This window comes from Marmota marmota, unplaced genomic scaffold (assembly GCF_001458135.2).
Source record: "Marmota marmota marmota unplaced genomic scaffold, marMar, whole genome shotgun sequence".
Taxonomy (NCBI): Eukaryota; Metazoa; Chordata; class Mammalia; order Rodentia; family Sciuridae; genus Marmota; species Marmota marmota.
In genome coordinates, this window is record NW_025999905.1 from 2,649,517 (window position 1) to 2,658,020 (window position 8,504).

The 8,504-nt window shown below is 33.4% G+C and overlaps 1 pseudogene; it reads left to right on the top strand.

Moving 5' to 3' along the window:
* Nucleotides 1-1,445: 1,445 nt before the first annotated feature.
* LOC125615510 overlaps nt 1,446-8,504 on the top strand; it is a 25,611-nt pseudogene continuing 18,552 nt past the window's right edge.

Here is an 8,504-nt window from a genome sequence, read left to right on the forward strand (position 1 = left end):
TTAAAAGGGTTAGAACATTCTTTATCATTGACAGATAATAAATATTTTTGGAATTCTTTGAATATTCTTGGAGCAATTATAAAACAGCATTTTTAGTTTATTTGGTTAAATTGAAAATAATAAAAAGTTTCATTTAGGAAATCTACCTCAATTTGGGGGCAATTATTCTTAAATCAAGGTATTAGCATTAAATCCTGTGTTTTCAAATGTAAATATTGCCACTGGATGTAGCAAAAAACGGATGTAAATATGTTCATACTCTTAATCTTTCCTGCATGAGGGAGCCTCTATGCCCCATTTTTTTCTATTTGGAAATACATGGGTAGTCTAGCTGTACTGCCCTCTATTGGAATCCTTCCTCAATTTTTTCCCTTGATCTCTTTATTAAGCTTCCCCTATATAAAGTACCACAATAGACCAACATTTGCTTTATCTGCCTGGTTCTGTGACATTAGATTGTAAAAATAGTAAGGAAAGGGGTATATGTTATCTCTCCTTGTATGGTCATGGGATATCAGACCAATGTCTTAGAAACTTAGAATCTTAGAAAATTTTTGAATTTAACTAAGGTGAAAAAAAAAAGATAAATGAGTTGGAAAATCTGTAATTTTTCCTCTGGAGATGAAATCTCTTTCATGTAGGATTGCATCTCTCCTTAAAGACACCATTACACTACATCAGTCTGTGTTTAGAGGTTGACAAATCAGACAATGTTAAGTTTAAACTAGTGATTTAATAGTGATAGTTCAAAATAGTTCATAATCATGAAGGAAATCATAGTCAGATTTTATAATGTAATATAATGAGTTCAAAGTTAATAGTAGCTTCAGTTTTGCCCTACCATAAACTTTTGAAGCAATTACTTGATAGATAAGGTTAAGACTATGACATTTTAGGTCATATTTTGATGATTTGTGTAATTTAAGTAATATTTGAAAAAGTCCTTAAAGAAACTTTGAGTCAAGGAAATAAATGTTATTATATTATTGTCCTTCTATCTAAAGCAACTTTTATGATGGCAAAATGTTACCTGTTTATTTAATTTGTTGTGTACTTAGAAGAAGAGAAGTATCCTAAAAACATCAGTTAGAAAAAGGGTTTACATAGTCTTTGCTGTCAAATGTTTTACTTGTTCAAGTTTCTTTACCCAGGTTGGTAAAAGATTTATGATCTTAAGAACATTCTTGTAGCAGCACTTCTTTTCATTCCAACTCAAATGACATTTATTCAAGTATGAGTCTTAGTAACTTAATAAGTAGGTTCACTTGGCTTAACTTTAGCTGCTCTTAAGCAAAGTGATTATGTTGTCAAACTAGGTGCTCTGTGAAGGTCTGAGTATACACAGTACCCAGTTCATAGTAATGACTCAGAAAATGTTGTAAAATGACTCTGAATAAGAAACGAGTTAGGCAAAGTATAATAAATGTGGCGTGGAACTAGGAAAGATGGAGACCAGTGAAGGAATTGAGAAACTTGATTCCTTCTGGGCCCCAAGAAATCAGACTAAAGCAAGTGACAATGGCATTAGGTGAGTTTCATACCAATATCTGTATTTAGTCTGGTGTGCTTTGAAGTAAAATTCTATGGTACTTCCTTTGATGCAAGCATGTCTATTTCTTATGTGACTTGATAACCCAGGACAAGATTCTTTATAAGAAAAATTTAGAGCCCAATATAATATTTTATAAAGTACTTTTAATGCATCTTGGTTTAGTCATAAAAATTCACAAACCAGTTAATATCCATGGAATCTAATCATCCTACATCTTGAAAAAATAAAAAACCAAAAAGAGACTACCAATACCAGAATATTAGTCAGTACTTATATTGCAACAACCTAACTTAGTAATGTCTTGGCTGAAATTCTGGAGAAATCAGTTTGGTTCTCTAAGAGTGCAAGACTGGCACTTCTACTTAGTTGGTGTTCTATTCACAAATAGAAAATAGCCTTTCACAAATCTGCAAGGAATCATCAGATAGCCTGCCTATCTATCTCTAGTTACACCTTCCCCCATGTACCAACATCCACATAATTACATAAGCCAAATTCTGAACATTCCATGGCTCTAATGCTAGTTTTCATTCGTGACTGTCCTCAGAGTGGCCTCTTCAGCACGCTACACATTTTCTACAACTCAGGAAAGACTCTAGATCAAAATGGAACTTAGGAGTCTGTTCTAATGTCTCACTCAAACATAATAAAAACATAGAACACAGTTTTTAAAGGTCACAGAAAAAGACTGACAAAATCCAAGTGGTAGAAAATTGAGAGAAAATTTTTCTAGTTTTATGACCGATTTAAAAAAAAATGTTTTGGGGTCAGAGTGGGAAAGCTGCTTGATAGACTTCTGTTAAAGGAATATCTGGATTACTTTATGAAATCATGGGAGGTAAGACTAAACAAAGACAGGATGACAAGAATGTCCCCATAGGACATCCCTGCCCCATCACATCAGAATCGTGATTCACAACCTGGAGCTCAGTGGTGGATAACCCTCTCACTCCGGCTTTTGGATGCATTGGGTGGTGGTCAGGATGTAGCATTCTTCTTCTTTTACTTACCTATCACCAGTGCTGGAGTCATTTTCTGTTCATCCAGAGATTTCAAATCTCTGCTGAAAAAAAAAAAAAGAGGGAAGTAGCAGGATTGGCGTATGATTGCCATCAGAAAATTAAAGGTTTTGAGGAGGGACATAGAAAGATCTGTAGAAGAAATAACAAAAAATCTTCTATTTCAGAGAGGAGGGAAAGACAAGGGTCTATCAAAAAGAGTGACAGAGAAGGTGGTGCTGATGTCGAAATGTTCTGGATGTATTCTTTGTTTAGAAAAACATTTCTGGTTATATAAATTATAGAAGTGATTTGTGTAAACAAGGTAGAAGGTTGATGAATAATAAATAAGCAGAACATAAACATATTGTCCCATTCATGGTGAACTTTTGAAGACACTTAGGATTTAGAATTAAATTTGAGCAGTTTTGCTATGGATATATTTGTATTGGCCAAAAAGAGTGCCCTGTGCTATTTATGTTATATATTATAAATATTGCATAGGATTTGAAGAAAGCTATAATCTTAGTTTATGAGAAACATAGGTTATTGTTTTTTTAACACCAGGGATTGAGCCCAGGTTAAGCACCACTGAGCCACATCCCCCAGCCCTTTTTTATCTTTTTATACAGAGACAGGATCTCCTCTCCCTAAGTCGATTAGGGACTTTCTAAGTTTCTGAGGCTGACTTTGAACTCATGATCCTCCTGCTTCAGTCTCCCAAGCTGCTGGGATTACAGGCATGTGCCACTGTATGTGGCTCATGGGTTATTTTTAACACCTTCTTGGTCTCGTTAAAACTAAAAATTTTAGTTAAATTGTCATGCCACTATTATAATTATGGTAATCTTCTATATTTTGGAATAAGGCTTGCATGAAAAAATTTAAATTATAGACTTATTATTAACTACTTAATGAATATAAATTGTACTAATTGAATAATTATACCATTCTTTTTTTTTATTCTCCGAGCTTTAAGATCTACTTGTTAGAGTTAAGGTATGATTGACAAAAATTATATAAATTTATGCTGTACAATTTGATGTTTTGTTACATATGTATATAATTGAATCAAACTGATTAACCTATTCATTGCCTCGGATATTTTACTTTTTGTGGTGAGAATATATAAAAGCCACTTTCTTAGAAATTTGTAAGTATCAATATATTAACTATCATCTTCATGCAGCAAATAGTCCCTGGAGTTAATTCACCTTGTCCAATTAAAAATTTTTACACCTTGACCTATGTCTCCCATTCTCCAGCTCTCCTCAACCCTCTTCTCTCCTTTTATAAACTTTTTCAGATTTTATATATAAGTGAGATCATAAAAGATTTGTCTTTCCATGCCTGTCTTATTTTATTTAGCATGATGTCCTCTAGGTTCATCCATGATGTCACAAATGACCAGATGTTCTTTTCTAAAGTTGGAAGTATTCTCTTGTTCTTTCTTTCCATTCATCTATCAATGAATACTTAGTGTGATCCCATATTTTGGCTACTATTAATAATGCTGCAATGAGCATTAAAGTGCAAGTATTTCCTTGGCATACTGGTTCACTTTCTTTGCATGTTTACCCAGAAATGGGATTGCTAGATCCTATGATATCTTCAGTTTTAATTTTTTTTGGGGGGGTGACTTCAGTATTGCTTTTCATAATGACTATACTGACTTATAGTCTCCCCAATAAGTGTTTCCTTTTCTCTACATCTTTGCCAATACTAGCATCATTTTAATAATAGCCATTGTGTGAGGTTCTATCTCATTGTGCCTTCCCCTGATAATTAGTGATTATGAACTTTTTTTCATATACCTATTGGCCATTTATATGTCTTCTTTCCAGAAAAAAAAAAAACTGTTCAAGACCTTTGTGTATGATTTGCTCTCTTGTCATTAAATTGAACTGAAAAATATTTTTCTGTATATCAGTAAACAATCTTACTACCTTCTCAGAAAAATCGGCAAATTATGTTGTGCCACCATGCCCCGCCTTTTTTCCTTTTCTGATGAACCAGGTTAGCTACAGGAAACAGCATTCTCAAATTGGGAATTTAAGAAACTTTCATAAAGTTTTACAAATGTATGAACAGAGTTTAGGAAAACTACTAAGAACTTCAAAGTACTTTGAATACCAGGGCTAGCAAAAGTGGGGAAATATCACCAAGATCTGAATGGCTTTATAGAAGGGCAGTTGCCAAAATATGGACAATGTGGAATATGCATAAGACTACCCTGATAGAAAATGTGCTTTCAATAGAAAGTGAAAATATCCCATATTCATAGGTATCAATCTGACAGAATGAAATCCATATCACCTTTTCCTCACACCCCTCTGATCTCTTGCAATACCTCTCTCTGGCTGAACACAATAGAAACCCAGATATCAAGGGATCCCATTGATATGTCCAAAAAAGGCAGGCTTTCCGGGCACAACACGATGTGGAGTAGAGTGGAAAGTGAACTCAAATGGACAGAACGAAGCATATTTTCACTAGCTGCCTTATGCAACTCACCATCAAATCTCACTAACATATCTATAAAACACAAGTGTAAAAAATCTGTGTAAACTTGTCAATCCCTGCTCCACGATCATTAGCTCTACTCAGGTCACTATCAGCTTCTGCCTGGGATACTAGAATAGTCCTATACATTTTTCTCATTTATATTTTCCTTCCAATAAATTCTCCATAGTAGTTTTCCTAAAAAAAAAAAATAGATGAATTCACTAACTTATGTCTATCCTTTATCATAGTCCTGTTAATTTCACTGTATTTCTTCAAAAAAAGTTATTATTAATCATTTTTTTCCAGAATTATCTGAGCTGCTACTTCTTTTTTTGGTACAGGAGACTGTATTCAGGGGTACTAAACCACTGAACCACATCCCCAGTTTTCTAGTTTCTCTCTCTCTCTCTCTCTCTCTCTCTCTCTCTCTCTTTCTCTCTCTCTCTCTTTCTCTCTCTCTCTCTCTCTCTCCTCTCTCCCTTAATTTTAAGATAGGGTCTTGCTAAATTGTTTAGGGCCTTTACTAAATTGCTGAGGCTGGCTTTGAACTTGCAATCCTCCTGCCTCAGCTTCCTGAGTCACTGGGATTATAGGCATGTATGGTGCCTGGCATATCTGAGCCTCTTAAGCTTGAGAGACATGTCTTCTATATATACCCATGTCATTACACAGTGGTTGGTATATATTAAACAGTTAAACTAAGGCTGGTTTGTTTATTAACAATTTGTTAGTTGTTAACATTTAAAAATCAAGATCAGTAATAAAAATTACTTTTATCTGAATTGCTCTCCAAAGACACATGCCAAAGTCTGCATTTCTGAATTTTGGAAATCACCATCTACATATAAAAACAGTAAACCAAACCTGATCCTTTACGTCTTCCCATCTCATATCCCCATATCACAGGACACCATGTGGACAGTGTCTTATAGAATATATTTTCCTTTTATAAACTGATTCCTCAGCTTTAGTGAATTTTTTTTTTTTTAGTTACATCGTGTCCAAACGACCCAAATCACTCTTGTTTTTCAGCTTTATTTCTCTAGGTTTCAGGCCAAAAGTATAGAATCCTTGATGTCTTTCAATGATTGTTCAGATTATAAGTCTGATAATGTTTGGCAGAGACTCTCTTGAACTCCTGCAAGCTGTGACACTGATGCCATGCACCTTAGAAGCACTCTCATGGGGCTACCTTCTGGCTTCCCATATGGAATCTGGAACTAATTAATAACTGTAATCACATTTTTCTTTAGTTCACACTCTTGAAGTGTCCTGCATGATGTCCCTTTCTCATTTTCTGTGACTGTCTTCAGTAACTATGGAGTACAGGCATAAGGCTGCCTCTCTTTGAAATTATTTTCATTTACTTAACCCAGTATTGATATGTGTCACTAATTTATCTCTCTTTTTGGTCCTACATTAAGTTCAACTTCTATAAATGTGATTTTATTTTTCCTTTCTTCCCTGTTTAATTTGTGCTATCTACCAGTGACATCATTAGACATTATTGCCTACTGGAACAGACCAAAGAATTATGGATTTGAACTCAAAGAATCCTAGATTACTTGAAGAATTTTCATGAAATTTGAGGTTCATTTTAACTTTGGTCTAAGATTTGGTCATCAACATGTTTATATTCTTTTAAGATAGTCTCTGGGAAATCCTGAAACAAATATTTACAAACATGTAACATAACAAAAATGTTTTAAAATATGATAAAATATGATAAAAATGTGAGGTGGTACACACCTGTAATTCCAGTGGCTCGGGAAGCTGAAGCAGGAGGATCGCAAGTTCAAAGCCAACCTTGGCAATTTAGTGAGGCCCTGAGCAACTTAGCCAGAATTGTGTCAAAAAATAAATATAGATAAGTAAATAAAAAGGGCTGGGAATATACATCAGTGGTTGAGTGCTGCTGGGTTCAATCCCTGGTACCTACCTACCTAACTAACTAACTAAATAAATAAGGGAAAATAGGAAAAAGAGATGAATGAACTTACCTAAATTATAGGCTAGTATTTATTGTACATGTTGTCTATGCTAAGCACTATCTAAGGCAGTTTACATGAATCAATTTAGTTAATCTTCATGGAAACCTAAGAATAGCTGCCATCATTATCTGCACTGTAAAATTTAGAACCTAGGAAACTGAGTGCAAAGTATCTAACCTAGTCATGTAGCTAGATAGTGAGCAACTACTTAAGAAAGTATGCTATTCTTATCATTGTTGAGATAAATTAATGTTTTTACCTTTGTCAGAGTTATCTGAACATAGTCACTATTTTTGCAAAAATACATTAATTTTCTAAGTTATTTGCATTAAAAATGGATTATACCTGTAAAATAAGGAAAAATTAGAAAAATACAAAAATTCGAAGCAGAGTATCAAGCTGCCAGATGTTAGGAAAAATAGACGTATTTTATTTACGAGGTGTCAAGTGTCCGAATATATGAGACACACAGTTTGTCATTATGTGGCAAAATATTCAATTAAAACTTTTAATTTAAACCAGATGTTTTATTATTATGTGGGTCTGGTAATAACCTGAACAAGAACAAAAGAGCAATATTTTTTCCAGGCTGCTAATTGTTTATAAATATTCTACCTCAATAATGACCTGAATATAAAAGCAATTACAAAGGCTATTTTAAATAAATTGTGCTATTGTCTCATGAAAACTATCCAGCTGTTTTAAAAGTATGCTGATTAGAATAAAAATATAATTATCTTTAAAACATAATGTGGGGCTAGGATGTGGCCTGGCGGTAGAGTACTCGCCCAGCATGTGTAAGAACCCAAGTTCAATTCCCCACACTACAAAAAACAAAGACAAATCCTAGTATAGAGTAAAAATAAAATTTTAGAAACTATTCATAATATTATTACATTTTTGTAAATTCAAATAAAGTATTTTATTTAGTCAGGAATATATGAAATAATAAAAAAATGTCCAAATGTCATATAGCCAACAAATTCATGATATGTTGGCTTCAAAGTGAGTAGGGATAATGCCATAACAGTTCCTATGAAGATAAAACTTGGAAATTATTTATTGTTTTCTTTCTTAAAACAAACAAAAAACTCAATGTAATTAAATATGTTAAAACATTTATTTGAGTTTTGGTGTTGTCTAAAACCAAATTTCTTTAAAAGATAAGTTCAAAATATCAAATTTTACAACACAATGTACTCATTAATAGTCACATCTTATTTTTCCTGGCCCTCATTCCTAACAACCAATAGTCTAATCTGTATTTCTAAAGATCTGTCTGTTTTTGGCATTTCACATAAATGAAATCAAATAAAATGAGATTTTAAAAAATCTGGTGTCTTTCCCATAGCATAAGGTTTTCAAGTTTCATTCAAGGTTTAGCACATGCTAGCTGGATAATCTTCCACTATATGGATATGCCACATTATGCTTATTCAATCATTGGTTGATTGACAT